Raw genomic sequence first — 18,657 nt, 5'->3', positions numbered from 1 at the left:
GAATTGGAGCGAGGGATGGGGATTGGAGATTCAAAGTGGGGTGGTGGTGCGCATTAGTACGCCGCTTTCCCGCTTCCGAACGAAACGATTTGACGATTTCTATTCCCCCGCGCGCGCGCGCCGTATGTTTGGCCTATGGTGCGGTGCTGCCGTAGCCCGCGCCAAAACGGAAAATGGGCAAAACTGCGCGCCCCCGTGTCCGTTTTTTGGTGGGTGCCCCGCCAAAGCCCAAAAGTGCACGCACGAGCCGAGCCACCGAAACTTGCTGCCGTGGTGGCTCCGGATGGATACATTTCTCTTATAAATAAATGTTCAAAGACTACCCGGCCATCTAAGGCACCTGAGAGGGGCAAATCGATCAGCACCGCTCGTTCCACCTGCGCCAGTAATTTTGCTTCCCCGCTTTTCACCTCAGCCGTTCAATACGGTAAATGTTTTTTCACCAGTTGCTTCAGGTTCTCGGTGCATGACAACTGGGCCAGAGCGCGTGCGGGACCTTCAGGCAGAGATAGCGGAGGCAGCTCATTCCCGTCGGTCTTCTCCTATCCATGTGATGCACCGGTGAAAACCTAGCATCGTGAGGCGCCCCAATCCCCCGTCTCCTCTCCTCCAATCCCCTTGCCTCACGCCGCGCCTCCAATCCCCCGCGTCGTCTCGTCCCCTCCCCCAATCGCCGCCTCGCCTCCTCCCCGAATCCGCGCCTACTCTCCTCCTCCCCCGACCTGATGGCGGCAGCAGGTCGGCGAACATGGTCAGTGGATGAGGAGGATCTTGTGGAGGCGAGCATCCATAGATTGCCTTTTCTTCGCGGCCGTGGCGGCGCACATGGAGGAACAACGCCCGCTCCTCGTCCTTGCCGCGTAGGAGGTTGGGGAGGACCAGGAGAAGGCACGCGGGGCTGGGCTGGGCTGGCCTGGTTCGTCGCGGGCGCGGGGAGACCGGCGGCGGCGGCCAGGGCCCGTCGACAAGCACCTCCACATGAGGAAAAGAAGAAGAGGAGGTGGCGCTGGGAGACCGGCTATGGCGACGGTCTGCGAGCTCCGCCACGATCGACCACGAGCCACCACCGCCGTCGGGTCTCTCACCCATCACCGGAGGTGGAGGAGCGGCAAGGGGTGGCACTGGGATGGAGGAGGAGGAGCACGGATTTGGCGCCGACGAGCTTCTCCACGAGTAAGGCCATCGTCTTCCTCTCAATGCATCTTCCCTCTCCCTCTCTCACTTTCTCTCTTTGTCCACAGATCGGTCCATGCGTGAGATGGCGAGGGCCTATGTGTGATGGCGCTGCTCCGTGAGATCCATGGACGTGAGATGCGAAGGTGAGCTCTATCTCGTTTTGTTGCCATGGGCTGTGGAAGGTGAGGCATGAGCTCCTTTTTTGGTAGGAGGCCAGATGATTTCCATGGCTAGGAAGCTGGATAAAATCTCCAAGCTGAACTCCCCGGTTCTTTGATTTGATTTCATTTGAGAAGTGGAGTAGAACCACTCGCCATTCCCAGGTCATCTCGCCCCCAAACTATCGTTATTTGAAAACTCATTGATTTGTTTTGCTGAAAATATCAGTGCTCTTTGATGTGATGAGTAGCTTCGTATTCAACTCTGCCTATTTTAATTTAGTTATTTTGTATTTACTGACAGACATGCCAAAGAGAAATATGCGACCAAATGAGGCCACCCTGGCCCGCCTGGCCGCAGGTGATTGGATGATGGCAATGGTCGCATAGCGCGTGCCGAGCAACGGCAGTGAGCGTGCGTCGAGCGATGGCTGCGGCTGGCCACATATGCTGCGGGGCGTATGTGTGATGGCGTATGTGTTATATGGTAAGTTTATTCATGAGTTCAGTGCATATGTAGTTATCTGATCCATTCCACTAGCCATTTGGTACTTTTCTGAAGATACTTGGCATGATATGTTTCAGTTGCAGCCCAAGCATTCTTTGAACAACGATGTTGTGTCAGCATTTAACTGAAATTTCGGCACTCTGCATTACATTCTTTTTGAGCATTTTTGTTTCATGAAACCTGAGAATAGTTGTTAGATTTGTCACGAATCAGTGTGTTGCAGCCTTCGTGATGATACCATTGTATATGCCATATAGCTTTTTTTACTTTTGTCTCACAAATTTAGAAAAAAAGTGTACATTTTCAGAAAGTCTATATACATAACCTGATTTGAGTTACCATTCAACCTCTAAGAGCGGTAGAGACTTGCGACGTTCAAACTTGAAAGAATATATGTAGCCGCCTTTCTGTCATACCAAATAATTGGGGAATGTTGTACATGTGGAAGTGGAACTAGGTCGGTCACTAAACATTTAGTTTTATTGGTACCATTTCTGAATTTGATTTTGTGTATTGGATGGTTGTTTCTGTACTTGGCATTATATGTTTCAGCTGCAGCCCAAACATTCTTTGAACAACGATGTTGTGTCAGCATTTAACAGCCAGATGAGCTACTGCTCCTCACCTCCTGTGACTGCTTTCTTTCTTTCCCCGTTAGTACTCACAACAAGCTTCCTTTTCAGCTTCTCCCATCTAGATTTCTAATTTGATCATCAAGCGTGGAGATGGATCCTATTTATCAAGAACAAGTTGGTACAATATTCCTTGGAAGGATGCATCTGGAAGATTTGCTGGTAAGCTTCAATATTGCAAGATGCGGAAGCTTAGGAGAGCTCATTAGATTGAGAGGATCTTCTGAAACTTTTGTAACAACCAAATTATATTTATTATGATGTTTTTATTATTGATTTATGCTATCTAATGACTTGCTCTACATGGTAGGGGCTGGCGCGGGGCGGTTCCGCGGCGGCGGCGATCGGAGGCGACGAGCGCGGCCGGATCTGCGGAGGCGGCGACCCGAGGCGACGGGCGTGGCCGGAGGGGGACCGGCACGGGGTGGCCACCTCAGGTGAAGAACCGGTGGGAGGCATCGAGATCCGCAGCGGCCCACTGTTGGCTCCTCTCCCAGGTCGGCTCCGTCAAGGTCTGGATTTCCCCCTTCTCTCTCCTCTTGGTTTTCAACAGCGCACTGCTCTCCTATCCCTCCCTTCTGGAGCCCTTGAATCTGATTTTCTCCTCTTCAATTTTTGTCTCTTTTGCATCTTCGGTTTGGGTGTATATAAGAGTACTGCAGCAATAGGCAGAATTGATGTTCATAGTGTTATAGTTACTGCATCCTTCAGGTATACACACACTTCCATTTCCCTTCTGTCCTCTCATGTACTCTCTTAACTCCATTTTGTCCCTCTTTTATTTTCAGTGTATAATGTACTAATTGTGTTACACTATTATTATGGCATATTTTTCTAAATGCCTCACATTTTATGCAGCATTAGGACCATCCACGGCAAGTTGAATGACATGCCTCTATATGGATTTGAGGCAAACGAACTGATTCTACCTTGCTGTCATATCATTGTAAGCCGCTCTAATGTTTACACATCTGCACATGATTTGCCATATTTTTCAATGCGTTTGATACCTTGATTGCTGGTCTTTTTAAGGCGTGTCACAGGCCGATCGTTTCATAAATACGATGCTTATCACGGATTTAGTGATAACTGGAAATTGATGGTGTGATTATTCAACGGGTGGGGGAGAAGAAGGGACTGCCAGTTTCTTAATCAACCGGAGCGGCACACTTTCCACCAGCACAACCTGGGGAGAGACGCCCGCGTTGATCTACGACAAGCTTGCCTAATGCCAAGGTGAGCTTCTTTCGATCCTTCTACCTCTGCTTTTATGTGTGTCCGTTCTTGCTTGACTAAAATGTTGGTCATCTAGGCTAATTAATGTAAGCTATTGTTTGACAGGTTATTTAGGATGAAACAGTTGGCTCCTAAAATGGTAAGCAACTTGTTAATGCAGTTTAGCAGTGGCTTAATTTCCGAAGGATGCTAGAGAACACTTGGTTCGATACTACATCATGGACAAGATGAAGGATATAGTGCTGTTGAAGGTACTTCATTGTCTCCTACTATACTTATTTGACCTATAAGGTTCTACAGAATTCTTGGTTCGATACTACATGATGGACAAAATGATTTACTTATTAGCTAGAAGATTACATTGCTACTTGCTACTTGGTAGTTGTGGTTTTTTAACCTTTTGAGAGATAGAAGAAAGTCGTTCTACTTGCCACAAATTCCTTAAAATAATCTTGCTGTTGTTGCATTATGTGGTACAGAATTGTGAGTAGCTCAGTGCAATTGAATTTGGCCATTTTTGTCCAATATTTACTTCAATCTAGGGTGCCTACTACTATCAAAGGATATGTCTAACAACTGGATCTTGTTTCCTTAGGTTTCTTTATGGTGATGAAGCTTGATTTTTGTAATGATGAGACCTGTTCAGAACTAGGCATTCAAATGATTGTACTGTGCTATGCGAGGTGGTGACCACAAATACGCCCGACCACTGGTTGCTACGGCCATCTTTATGGATAACTGCGAAAAAGGATTGTCCATAAGGTTGGTATTCAATTGCTTATGCATTCACAACAGCTCCGTAGTAGATCGTGACTCCAGTATTGCCTAAATATTTTTTTCCAACAATACTTCGTTAATTGTTGGAGGGATTGAGTGATATATGCAATTTTAATTTATGTTGATCTACTGCCTGATGATGTTTTTTTAAGCTTGTTGCCTGATGACGTTCTTGTGTGCTTCGTGATCTGTTTGCGGGTGAATTTATAAATAGCAAAAACCAAAAACTATTGTCTCAGTTACTTGTTCTATACAACCTGATCTATATTTTGTTTGTGCCTAGATTGGAGGTTGCTAGCGCGGAAGTTGGTTATTATTCGATCTCGTTTTGGCCGGTTATGGAGATACAGACAAGGAAAGTGGCTTTCGCTGGCGTGTGGTATGATCCCCCATCTCTCCCCAACTTATGTTAATGTCTCATCGCCATATGTGCAAAGTTTTAGCTTCCATCTATTTTCATGTCCTCTGCTCCACTATTCTTCTCCCTATGACATCAAATCTGTTTTTTCAACTCATGTCATACCTGCTAACCACAGTTGTAGTTTTTTTTGGGTACTCTAATTAATGTCATACCTGCTAAGCACTATGATTTCCAATTGCTAATTGATTGTTTGCACGCAATGTGCGCAGGTCTAGGAAAGGAGAGGTCAAGTTTTGTCACGTCTTTCACTGGCCCATAAATTATTATCTGTCTCTAGGTGTCGAAATCTATACAATATGGTTAGAAAAATAAAGTATTATATGTGGACTTACTATCTCCTCTCCTGTTTTGTAAATTTGTTCCTTTCTTTCCTTCCCCTTTTATTATTATTTGTGTGCATATAATGGTCTCAGCAAAACACAAAGTTTCTTGCATATATGTTGATGACATATGCCTGCCAAATGTTCCTTCACCAAAACATGATATTAGTATGTAAGGGTTTAACTATTCTTCCGTCGAGGTGCTCACCAAGCCACCGAGCCATCTAATGAGTGGAGAGTATATAATTGCTCTTGCAGATGAATTTTCCCATGCACGATTTGAAGAAGATGCACAATTTTCTGACCAGGGAAGGTTCATTGTTTCTTTCAATTTGGTCATTGTTACCTTAAAAAGTGCATCCTAGATTATGTCAATGGATCGTATCATAATAGGTTCATAACAGCTGCATTTACTTCCGGTTCGTGCGTGCAGTGCAGTAGATGGTAGTGTGCCGCAATTGCCGGAATTTGCATGTGGTGCTTGTGTACTGATGTCAATTGCTTAGCCACTGTGGACATTAAAATATGATGCAAGCTTGCTTTTGTTTATCTTTATATGATGCAAGCTTCTATTTGTTGCTTGTTGATTCATTTCTCTTTATATGATGCAAGCTTGTTTTCTCTGAGTCGATATAGAATGGTAGATCAATTCATTCCAGCCATTGTGGACATTAATATGATGCACATTTTTTTGGTATAACAATCATTGGTGTCAACCTTTTTCTTGCTATTAATAATTGATAGTGCATATTTACTCCTATTTCTAAATTCTGGACTGGTGATATCTTTGTGGCAAGAATATAATAGCAATATTTGAAAGCACTGGTTACTGATAAGAGCACATATATGCCAATTTTCAGTTAACTTGCATTGATTTTCTTATGTATAATTTCTATTTCTCAAGAGAGTCCTTTATAATTATAATTGGTTAGAGAATTTTCAGTGCTTATAGATGGATAGAATATAGGTTTACTGATAGACTATGCTTTCTATTATTTGTTGAAGTGATATAAGATTGTTAGCTGACTATTAATGTCTCATAGAAGGTCATCGCATCATCCGCGGATACCGTTTATCATGTATAAATCACTTCAATCTCTAGAGGTGTTTTTTCGGTCTGATTTGTTTGTGTAAGTTTTTATCTTTCTTTTTCTTTCCTTTTTTGTTGGTAATTCGTTGGCTGAGATCTGCACTGGCTTTGAAGAAGTGTCTTTTTCAGTCTGATTTGTTTGTGAAAGTTTCGAAAAATGTGCACAAATATAATGGGGTACTGTGAGCTGGGAGAAGAAAAGGAAAGGAACAAACCAGCCTTTTTTCTGGACGGCTTACAAATTGAGAGTGGGGTGCTCTTTTTCTCTTCCAATCTCATTTGTTATGGAACCCTTCTTTTTCTTTTTCTATTCCTCTGGTTGAGATCCGTACTGACTGAAGGTTACCATGTTCTTTTGGCTGTGCACAACTCTGTCTCTCGCATGTTCTTCACGCGAGTATACATATTCATGGGATTGTGATTTATTTTATTTGCAGAGCATTCTAGGAGAGAGCACGAGCATGAGCAATGGGCAACTCGTGTGTTACTGCTTCAGGTAAGGTTTTTTTTTCAGGTTTCTTACTTGGCAACTTGTGAAAAGAATTTAAGCTGCCAAATATTGTGTTCATTTGATATGATTATACTGATGCAAGGACATTAATTATTATCTTTTGTTCTATAATAGTTCCGTCTGTTTTAACTAAATTTCATTTCATTAGCTATACTCACTGGATCTTTGCGATTCCTTTCTCATGATCCAGTGCACTAACTAAATATCAATTTGATGCAGTGTCATGGAGTTCTGTTGCCGGTGACTGGTGTCTGTTGAACCATGTGATAAGACAAGGCATTGCTCATGTCCTGGTCTTGCTTCTTTTTCGGTAGGATTTGAATCTTTCTTTGTCTAAATCCATTCAAACTGGTCTTTTTCTGTTACATATGGCACTGTGAGTTATCGAATGTCCTGATTTTGCCCGCATCCAAATATAGCAGCACAATATCCATGTAATTAATGTAATTGGCCATGTTGTCAATAAATTGGAACAACCTGTTTTTTTTGTTATTTCGAATCTTTGGAGAGCTGAAAGATAATGTATCTAAGCTGTTAGGCTCTTCATATGAGAAATTAATCTTTGACCTATTTCTCAGTTCTCAGTAGAGATATTGAACTTTATAACTTAATAATACACTTCACGTTACAAGGGACCAACTATCTTTGTTTCTTCATAATCGTTAATACAAGCTAATTCTCGGAGGTGATCCTTTCTTAGATGTACTGGCAAGTCCTAAGGATTTTGGTGAGGTTCATGAGACACAGTGCCACCAAAGCATGAATCTATGTAAATATGCAGGCAATTCAAAGTAGAGACACAGCAGCATGTTTCACAAGCAATCAAGATTCATTGGAATTTATAAATTACTCCTATTTGCATTTGACATATATACTGAAGAATCTCTATATTTTAATAGACGTGTTATGAGAGGAATGTACTTTAGCATAAGTTCAGCTCCACAAGATTATTCAGTTTTAATAAAATGTGAGATGATTTCAGGTGCTGTTGAGTCCGCTGAGCTTGGGAGACATGATCAATGCCAGGTGCGCAAGCATGTTGGTAAGATATTTTTTTTAATTTCTTGTAATTTGTTCATTTTGGCAGTCCCTTATTCTCTACTACCTCCGTTTCAAGGAATAAGGCGCCCTCGTTTTACGAGCTTTTTGTTTGACCAAGAATTAATTCAAATAGATAAAGATTGTTTGTGTGAAATTAGTATCACTAAAAAGTGTTTTTCAATACGAATCCAACGATACTATATACATATAATATAATCAAGATTTTATTGCTCAATTTTTATGGTCAAAGTTCGTCTTGGATTACGCGTGCGCCTTATTCCTTGAAACGGAGGTAGGTATTAGATTTTTCTCCATGCTAGCTTTGAGGTTCAAAGTAAAGAAGATGATCTGGTTGTTGTTCATGTTGTGCCTTTGCTTCAATAGCTCCTCATAATGCTGAAGATAACTATAATAAAAATAAAGTATGGGCTTCAAAAACCGGTAATGGACACCCCTATTTCGGATGTTAGCAGTGCCTACAAATAGCTAGAGCTCCCGTCTCTTATTCTTTAACAAACCAGAGTCCTACTTGGATATCCTAAACATATCATTTTGGGACTATTTAAGCAGTGAAAAATGTGGTCATGTTGACTATTTGAATTGTTTTAGCATCTATTTGAGATGAAATATCTCAGTTTTGTATTTCATATTCCTTTGTCTATAGAATTACATATTATAGTGGTTAGAATAGGACTTTTGGTTTAGATACACATGTTACTGTCAGTTTTATGCTGGGCTAAAGGGACACCTTCTCAAACCATCTCCGTAAGTTGATGGATATAATTGTTTGTTTGCCTGCTTGAAGATTTGCTTAGCCCTTTGGGCATGTTTGATACAGATGGTTACCATCCAGGATCATCGGCAAACGTCAAGGAGTATAGAAGTGTTATTTGGACTCACCAAAAAAGACCTGTTCCTTCAACTATTATTGTATGTAGCTCCAGCCTTTTGTTAACCGGACGATCCATAGGCAGAAGAGTTTGGGCCATTCACAGTGATGTAATGTTATAACGTAGGTGTTAATCTGGAAGCGGATGATTAGCAAATTCCTGCAGAATCGTTGCAGAAGGGTTTCAAATGTTCCATTATAAATTTGAGAACATTTTCACAGAATGCACACATAAGTACCATCACTTGAGTTCCATAATGTACCTATGGTAGTACTATCCTTAAGTAATGTTTTGTACCAATGCTATTGTTGGCCTACTTTATTTATGTATAAATTAGTTTGTACCTGCTGCCACTACTATTCACTGAGTAAGAAAAATGGTTGAATGTATATGTATAAAATTGACATCTGTTCTGTTACTTTGCTTGATAAATGTTTGCTATTCTATTTAATATTTCCTTTGCTTGTATCAAATAAATGTTCTTTAGTTTGCTTAATATATGTTCAATCCAGACCCGTAACAGCAAGGATGTTGGGTGGGTCCAAGGGGTCGGAAGAGGAAGAGGAAGACATACGAGAGGCGGAAGGAACCATCGAATGGGTCAGAGGGAGTAGCCAAAGGAGGGCAAAGGGGCTGTCGAGGACATTTTCTCCAGTGCAAGCCTTCGGATTCTAATGGAGCTCAGCCAACCCAGCGGCCCTCCTTTTACCATAGTGGTGGCAGCAGCGGCGGGAGGGGCAGAGCTCTGCTCTGATCCTATAATAAGCTGATCCTTATGGTTTAAATTCTTACTTGATAATGCCATTTGCGCGATAGCGCAACAGGTCATCTAGTACGGCTAAAATCGACTGAAGGAGAAGGTATCTCAAAGACCCAAAAAAAAATGAAGTTGAAAAGTAGTATCTCAAATCGGTTAAGCTTAGTTTGGTTAGTTAGTGAAGACGTAGAATCTGGAAACCAAATTGTTCAACCCAACATGTGGCTAACAAATACCACGGCTTTTCTCCTTTCTTAGTTTTAGAAAAAAATGAGGGCGAAATACCATTTTCTCCAATACTTCAGAAGAAACACGATAGTTTTGCATAATACTTCATTTCAAACAGTATTTATTAGAACTGAACGTCCTAAAATATTTAATAGTTTAGTATTTTTAGAAATCGAAATATTAATAGTCTGATGCCAAAAGGGGTTTTACTCTCGTCGTGCCATAGTCTCTCTATTAAAAGGAAAGACTAGTTTTGATAGGACAAAGGCGCCCTCTCTAGGAGGGGAGAGTGACCCGTGTCCTTGCTCCTCACACATGGCACGCCCTAGTGCGTTAATGATGTTTCCTAACTTCCATTTTATTATGTGGTGAGTGTGTAGGGGGGATAGCATCTCTCCGCCTCGTCTTATTCTGCTTCGCTTCCTCCTGGCTCTGCTTAATGTGCATTGCCCATTGCTCCGCAAGCTCTGCCGCTCTCTCGTATTCTTCCTCCACCATTCGCTCATGCTCTTGGGCTTTCTCGTAATTTTTTGTCGTGTCTACCTTGTCCTTTAGGATAGCTGAGGTGAGCTTGAACAAGTTTTGAGCTTTCGTCAGGAGTTCTTTACGTCTAGATTCAAAGGCTTCCGGATCCGCCACCACCTATGGGGTGATCGGATTGGTCAGGATTTATTTTCTCCGTTCTCGCCTGCCATCTACATGAGCATTTCAGTTGTTTCTTGTCCTGAAAGTTTAGGATCCCGCCTGTCGGTTGATCCATCTTACAGGTGCGAACACGTGGCGGAACATCCGGAAGCACTGGATCCGGGATTGCTGCTTGAGGCGGAGTCTTCTCTAAATCATCCTCTTCCTCACATCTAAGCCAGCTAAGGTTGCGAAGACTTTCTTTGGCGGAGATGATTCACCATTAGCTTTCTAAACATCTTCCAACTCCTTACAATATGCCTCGTATACTTCCGAAGCCACGGGACAGAGACGTCTTCTGAGATCAGGCTGAGGCTATCGAGCAAGGAGTCCTCGTTGTTTTTGGCACCTTCTGGGTACTCGGATCTATTGCTATCTCCGGCATCCTCTAGCTACATGGGTCCATCACCTTCCATAGGAGGGGCGGATCCTGGCGTATGTGTGAGGAAGTGCACGAAGTGCCACCTCTGCTTCTCTAACACTTGGGAAACCCAAGAGAATCTACGTTGGTCTTCCACCTTTATTTCCTGCTCAAGGTCAGATAGGGTGGGCTTTGAAATTTCCTGATCTAAGGCGGAATTTTCTGTAGGAAACTCCAGCGACTTAGATCGGATCTTTGCAGTTGCCCCCAGCTCGGCAGCGGTCATAGCTGCAGTACATACCAGTGTGTTTCCATCGGAATCGACGGTTTCACGGATGAAGATGTGTATCCCACCGATCGGGATGATGGGGAGCTTGACGGGGTCTGTCCTAGCCGGAATCCAGCACTTGTACGGAGGAACGATCGGAAAGTTTTTGGCATACAAGACGTGCCCCACGGATATTGTGTCATCGAAGCCTCCCAAGGCGGAACCCGCCCGGTTCTGGCCTCCAGATGCCGCTGGTCCCACGGTGGGCGTGTTGGCGTCCGAAACCCACCGGCGAGCAACGGCTGGCAACACGAAGAGCCGGGAACAACTCAGAGCTGCGGCTGGCCCTGGTCCCTCGCGCGACGGCCCGCAAAGACTCTGCACACACGTCCGATGCTGGTGCAAGGGTGTGCCACCTGACCTATACCTGGTCAGGAAGGTGATGGATTTGCTTCGCTTAGGTTTCCTGCATGGCATACACGTAAACATCAAATACGAGCCTCGATCGGCTCTCAGGTTTTCCCGTGAATCGGCTCAAGGAGCCGATCCACCCATGATTCGTAAAGGGTTTACGATAGCATGGTGGTCCTGCTTGATCAACATAAAGCTAAAACGATCTACAACGATTTAGGGTTTTCACCGCATAATCGGAACATCCTACTCGTGATTGAGCCTAGCAGCCACGCACGGTATCAATAAACCAACCCTAAATAAGGCCTAAAAACCAACATGAAGTTGATCCCCGGAACATCTTATCTAGGGTTAGCAAACTGCATCCTACGTGCCACCGGATCCTTCAACCCGTTTGCAAGGCCTAACTATGCAGATATTAAACTAATCCTTGAAGAACAAGGAACAATCATAACGGATCGGATCTACTAAATAATGATCAAGCAAGGTGCCGCCCTTACACCTAAGAAAGGTGTAAGGACGGCTAGACGTCTAAGGGTTGCATGAACGAAAGCATGTAGCAAGGTAAAACGATGCTAACCCTAACACATCTATGATAACTACGTTGCTCGCCATCAAAAAGGCTTCAGCACGAGCAACGCATGAACAACGAATAAACGTATACTGCCTAGATCGCAAGATGCGATCTAGGCAGCATGATGCTTACCCGGAAGAAACCCTCAAAACAAGGGGTCGGCGATGCGCCAAGATTGTTTTGTGATGAACGTGATTGTTGTTTATCTCGATAACCCTAGATACATATTTATAGTCCGTAGACTTTCTAACGTGGGAATAATCCCAACCGTGCACGAGTCAAGTTTTATCTAACCGACACGTATCCTACTATATTTACAGATACAAGGGCAAACTGCCCAATCTTCGTGTATAAGGCCGGTTCACGTATTTCTTCTATGTATATTCTTCAAGCCCAATCTTGATCGCGGCCCACCTCTGACTCGGTCAAATTCTGGTGATAACACATGCCCCCCTGGTTTTGGAATTGATAATTCCAAAATCACTCTGTTTTCTCTTCGTCGGGTCATGTCATAGCAGAGCAGAATCGTCGCAGTATCCTTCATCATGATGCCTTGCCTTCTCAACTTCTCCGCAAGATTTGATAACTTTAGCATCACCCCCTCGGACACCGTAATGGCATTCAATTTCCACTATGCTCCCCTTATTTAATTGTGCCGAACAGTCCACCTCTTCATCCCCTTGCTCTGTTCTAGCCATCGGTACCAAAAAACCCTCTTCTTGTCGCAATGTCTTCTTCTTCCTCCGTCTCCTCCGGCCTCTCTTTCCAATCTTCTTCCTCGAGCGAGCCGATGTCAGAGCCAGAGTGGGACTTCGACTTCGTGCCAGATGGCCCACCAGAAGCCCTCGTCGGATCAGATGGCGACCTGCCCCTGACTGATGGGGAGGGCGACCTCCAGTTCCTCATTGAAGGGGAACTGGAGAGCGAGAGCGAGGATGACCTCCACTCCTGGGGGAACCCCACTTCCTCCGATAAGGAGGAGGAAGAGGAAGACGAGGAAGAAGAGGAGGAACAGGAAGAAGAGGAGGAAGACGACTCCTCCTCCTCCGCTGGGTACCCGCCGGCGAAGCGCTTCCGCGCTTGGGCGGACAGTGAAGATGATGATGATGACGAGGAGGAAGAAGCCCCGGCCGAGGGCTGGGGCAGCAGCGACGAGGAGTTCTCCGAAAGCAGCGCCGGCGGCAGCTACGATGCCGACGACGAGGGCAACGAGGATTAGTAGAGTAGGATCAGTAGTACTCGAGCAATCGGCTCTTCTTTTGTTCCCCCTTTCTTGAGCAATCGGCTCTTCATTGTAAAAAACCCTCCTTTTATTAATGAAGAAGTATTTCCAATCAACTTTTTGCCGATAGTCAAAGTCAAACGATCTCCCAAAAGAGCCGATGGCATCGCATCGGTCTCTACCATAAAAACACGAGTAAGGCCAACCCAGCTGCCCCTCCAAACGGTAACCTGCGACCTCCGTCTGAGAAAGCAAACTCAGATCCCCAAATCGCCGCCTGAGCAGTTCCAACTCACGGCCACCCGCATCCCAGATCTCGACCGCGCCGCCCCAACTCTACAGCGCATCCAATGGTGGAATCATCCAATACCAACGCCATGGTCTCCGGTCTGAAGGTAATCCTTAACCTCCTCTCGCCATTCGAATCAACGTTAGGATTAACAGCAAACACCTGAATTAATGTCCTATTCCGTTATTAATTTTAGGTTTCAGACATTCTGCTGCCACATCCTTCTCTCGCAAACTCCATGTGTCTCGGTCCCCGTTCTTCCGAGAGTCCCGCTCTCTTAATCTCATGCGAGGCTAACAGAATCCCCTTCGTGAACCAGAACTTAGATCTGTCTTCCTGGGCCGACTGCCTGCGAGCCTGGCCTAATCCTCCTGAGGGTTGGGTGGCATGGTACAACAGAGTGTCCAAAACCCATTATGCCACCTGGGAAACCATAGGGATAGCCGATGCCTTGTCATTATCATTGTCTCCCCTTGAAAAGAATGAAAATATTCTGAAAACCATCGGCTACTTCAGTCCGATGCATCGAATCGCTTCATGTTTGGCCACGGTCCTATGACACCAACTCTGCTGGACGTGGCCATGATCACAGGCCTAGACATTGCATCCCCAAGCCCCTCTGCGTTTAAGCTGCCAAAAGTCCCTTTCACCCTCTCCTCTAAAAAAGAGTGTACCAGCTGGGGTGCCTACCTCAATCGTTATATGAAAACCAAAGGTCCTGTGACAGAGAGAGAACACACAGCCTTCCTGAACTTCTGGTTGGAGCACTTCATATTCTGTGGCCCATCCCTCGCCCCAACCAAGAATTACCTTTCCCTGGCCTATGAACTTGCCAAAGGCACTCAACTTGGCCTTGGCAAACTATTTCTTGGAGAGGTCTATCGATCTCTTCAACTGATGTCTGTCAAACTGTTCTCTCAAAAGACAGTTAAAACCGGAGGCCCCTGGTGGTTTATTCAGTTATGGGCTCAGTTGTACTTTCAGAACCGGATCCCATATTTCCCACCTTTGGCCACCTGCACCTTCCGAGATGCTAATGGAAAGGAGATCCGATGCACCAGCTATGGCCAAGCTTTGTATGGTCTCCCAGGCAGCAGGCTGATACCTAAGGAAGCAGCAGGGTGGTTCAAGATTTTCTTCCAAGGCTTGGACAACCCCCTGTTCTTTCCTTATACTGAATCGGAGAATTTTGAGAACCCAGTCTCCTTCCGATTGGATAACTTTGCCGATGACGCTAGCACCCGGCACTTACACTCTATCATGATTCGTCCTTGCTTTCTCCTAGTTGGCATGAGTACCTCAAACCGGATCATCAAGCCTGGTTATGAGTCTTACCAACCGGTAGTAGTAGCCCGGCAGCTTGGCCTTGGGCAGGTTCCCCCACACTTCTTTCTCCACCACCTGACAGCAAGCAGAGCTGAACTGCCTGACATCCTTACTGGCCAAAGGTGCTATACCTTCTTTGACGCTCTGGCCATTCCAATTCCCCACAACCTCCGTTTCACCACCACTACCGATGGTTTCGAGACTTGGTGGTCCATGTGGAAGACCCATGCCTTCAGAAGAGCTCTAGGACCGTTGCTGAGACAACTTGATGCCGAATATGACATCCCTGCAGACCAGGTACCATTACTTATACATTTCTTGCAATGGCTCATGACAATTTTCTGTAACCTGACTCTATCTTTTGGCAGCAACAAGATGGCCTGGAGCCCATGCAAGCCGATGGCTCCCCCTTCAAATTCCTTCCACCAGCCCCGGTGGTTCTCTTCTGCCAGAGCTCGCCACCCCTGAAGAAGGTCATAATGGAGAGCCAGCCGATTTCACCGAAATCGGCTCCCAAGAGTAAAGCATCCTCGGGGCCAGTTGCCCCCCGAGCCTCAATCCAGGCGAGGAAGGTGGTGAGGAAAGTAGCTGCCAGAAAAACCCTGAAGCGCAAAGCTCCTGCCCAAGAAAGCTTGCACGTAAGCTGACTCGTGCCTTGGCTAAATTTATCTGTCCTCCCAGTCTTTTGCAACATGTTTGTACTTCTTTTTACAGACTTCCACCGAAGAAAACTCCAGCGGGGAGGCACAGTCCAGCCAAAGAGACTCGAGCCCGGGCAACTCCGGGAGATCCACCACACAGAGCCAGACGGATTCGCCAGCGCCGGCTTCCAAGAAAAGGTCAACTCCCAAGCCTGCTGCCTTTCAAGTTCCGACCAGAACAGGGTCACGCGTGAAGCGTCGATGCGTCAAGAGGGCTCGCAAAGACCCACGAGCTTCTCCATCAAGCCAGGAGGTTTCAAATGTAATTACCTCCCTGGTTTATATTTCATGCTAACCCATTGCCGCTCGGATCGGCTAATCACTTCCTTTTGTAGACCAATGATACCTCTAGCGAAGACGTCGAAGAGGTATTGATGCCGTCCGCCATGCTCGACCTAGCCACCTCGACGATCGTGGCTGACCAAGTGGCTAACCTAGCCAAGTCCACGGAAAAGCCGATTATCACAACATCGGCCGCTCCTCCTTCCTTGGGAGAGGTACACTCTACTCCCTTGGCTTTACCCTTTTCTTCGCTGTATACTAATACCGCTCTTGTTCGTCTTGTCAGGGTTGTGATCTTTCAAGCTTGCTGACGTTCGATCCTGAATCCATCGAACCAGCTACCTCCAAGGCAGGTGAAGAGCCAGGTCCTAGCACGGTCCATGGTCCACTCCAGCGTCTCAAGGCTTTGCTCTCCTCCTCAGTTGAGACCCTGGTTGAAAACCCTGAGGAAGTCAAAGGCATCCTCGAAGACATCCAACCCCATCTCCCGGTGACACTGCAGGTGAAGCTTTGGCCGGCTGTGACTCTGTCGGTCTTCAAGTCAAGGGTGCAGTCGGCTCGTCAGAGAATTAGCCTTCGCCACGCCCAGCTTTCATTGAGAGCTGATATTGCAGACAAGTGTCAACGGCTCAACGAGAAAAAGGCTGCCCTAGACGCCAAGACTAACACTTCTGCCAACAGTGCCGAACTCGAGACCCTACGTAAGGAACTGGAGAACCTTGAAGAGAGAGTCAGGGTGACCAAGCAGCTCATCCAAGACAAGGAAGCCCTTATCGCCCGCTCTCAAGAGGAAGCAAAAGGTCTCACAGCCGATCTGAAGATCGATCTGGCTGAAATTCGTGCGCTGAGCAGTCAGCTGGTGATGGGCAAAGACGAGGATGACGAGGCTGAGATCGCCGAGGTGGATCGCATCCGTGCCGACGCCCTTCATGCCCTCAACGCGTTTCTTCAGTAACCTCAATCAAATGCTTCGCTGAACTCGTATCGGCTTTTTATTCTGAAGTCGATGTCTTTTGTATCTCAAATATTTTAGATATTCCCTTAAGTCGATGTCTGCGAATCAAAAATTTACTTTTTATTGGCCGATTTTTCTATCGGCCCCCCCATATTTTACTGCCCATGTTCATCTGATTAGGTGCCCCCCCCCCCCGAGCCAAATCTGCCAGGTTACTGTAGATATCGGCTCTACAGTCATCTAAAGACCTTATGCCTGCACATAAGTAGATTTCTCCTAGCTCATCAGCAGATGTAAGCCCATACCCTAGCTTTCCGCCACCTGTTAGATCGACACTGGACACAGGTAAAGCGTATGGCAAGGATAATATGGGCCGATTACTGGAATCGACCCCCATCTTGATTGCGTTGCTCAAAAAAAGTTTACATCGTACTAGTGCCAGCCGATGTCTCATCATCGGCTTTCCTTTGTTTGGGGCGCCATTCTTTCCTTTGTGGTCGACCCTCTTCATCCAGAGTTCGCTGAATTTTCTCGGCCAGATCAGGCCGCGCCTTCCTTAGCGTATGCAGGTATAACCTTTCGGCTTCCTCCAAACCGCGCAGTCGCTGAACCCTACGCTTTTGGGAACGGCTGAGTCCATCAGGGCACCACCTTGGCCGGTGGTACTTGTCCTCTTCTTCTTCATAGTCATCTTCCAACTCCTCGAGGTCTTCTTCCCGAGAGGACTCAGTTGGCTTGTTCCTAGATGGGAGAGGCCCAAGACGTTTGAACACTGACACGTCTGTTGCACCCTTCTTCTTCTGTCTACATTCTGGGCAGTTGCCAATTGTAGGCAATCGGCTCATTCCTGAATCCCAGCAGTGATTGAAGAAAGGGCAGTCCCAGTGCTTGTCCGCGTCGTCCTGTTCTCTCGACTTCTCCTTGGCGTAGCGCTCATATCCCTCCTCGTCGCGATCATGCCGACGATGTCTCCTGGCGTTCCTGCTAGCTAGACGATCCCTTTCATCGTCGCTATTGTACCGCCGGCACTGGTCATACTGACTCACGTATTTATTGAGGAGATGATCAGAGAGAGGTCGTTGATATCGTACATTCTTCACTTCTCCCTCTGTGATGTAGCGCTTGCCATCGTGTCGGAGCCGATCGCGTGGAGCGGCTTCCTCTTTGTCCTTGCTACGAGAGCGGCTTTGCCCTCGCCTTTGTCCTTTCCAGAGTGGTGCCCAGGCTCGACCATGTTGATGCTTAACGAAAAACCTGGCTGGCACCCCTCGGGGTAAGCGTACTCCACCGTGTTAACGGCGGGGAAGGGGTGTGTGTCGACTTTCATGGCGTACTGGTTGAAGATTAGACGCCCTTGCTCTATCGCCATTTGGATCTGCTGATGCCACACCCTGCAGTCGTTAGTGTTATGGCTGAACGTGTTATGCCATTTGCAATATGGCTTTCCATTCAGCTCTGTCTTTGTGGGGAGTTTGAGACCGTCGGGTAACTTCAACTGCTTTTCCTTGAGTAAGAGATCAAAAATTTGCTCGTCTTGGGTCACGTCGAAGTCAAACCCTCTAGGAGGACCTTGTGGCTTCACCCATTTGCAGGACACGGGGGTTGCCCCCCGAGTCCATTCAGCTACTGCTACCTCTTGATTTCCCGCGGACCCTTCATCTTCATCTGCTTCAACCAAGACTACCGCACGCTTGAATTTGTCCTGGTACAAGTCTGGGTGGCGTTGTTCATATAACGACAGTTTCTGAACCATGTGCGCCAGTGAAGGGTAGTCTGCTTGGGAGGCCATATCCTTGATTGGTGATGCAAGGCCCACCACTGCCAACTCGACTGCTTCTT

General features: G+C 46.1%; 2 long non-coding RNA genes across 2 annotated transcripts; both read left to right on the top strand.

The window, feature by feature from the left end:
- Positions 1-3,325: 3,325 nt before the first annotated feature.
- Positions 3,326-4,881, top strand: LOC127318646 (uncharacterized). Its single transcript, XR_011749494.1, has 5 exons — positions 3,326-3,420; positions 3,507-3,710; positions 3,816-3,961; positions 4,326-4,472; positions 4,771-4,881. It is a non-coding gene; the product is annotated as an uncharacterized lncRNA (long non-coding RNA).
- Positions 4,882-7,805: 2,924 nt separating this feature from the next.
- LOC139833030 (uncharacterized) lies at positions 7,806-9,178 on the top strand. Its single transcript, XR_011748034.1, has 2 exons — positions 7,806-7,871; positions 8,709-9,178. It is a non-coding gene; the product is annotated as an uncharacterized lncRNA (long non-coding RNA).
- Positions 9,179-18,657: the final 9,479 nt, after the last annotated feature.

The sequence above is a fragment of the Lolium perenne genome, chromosome 7, assembly GCF_019359855.2.
Source record: "Lolium perenne isolate Kyuss_39 chromosome 7, Kyuss_2.0, whole genome shotgun sequence".
NCBI classification, from domain to species: Eukaryota; Viridiplantae; Streptophyta; class Magnoliopsida; order Poales; family Poaceae; genus Lolium; species Lolium perenne.
Note: the sequence above shows the minus strand (reverse complement) of the source record. Positions and strands in the feature narration are given on the sequence as shown.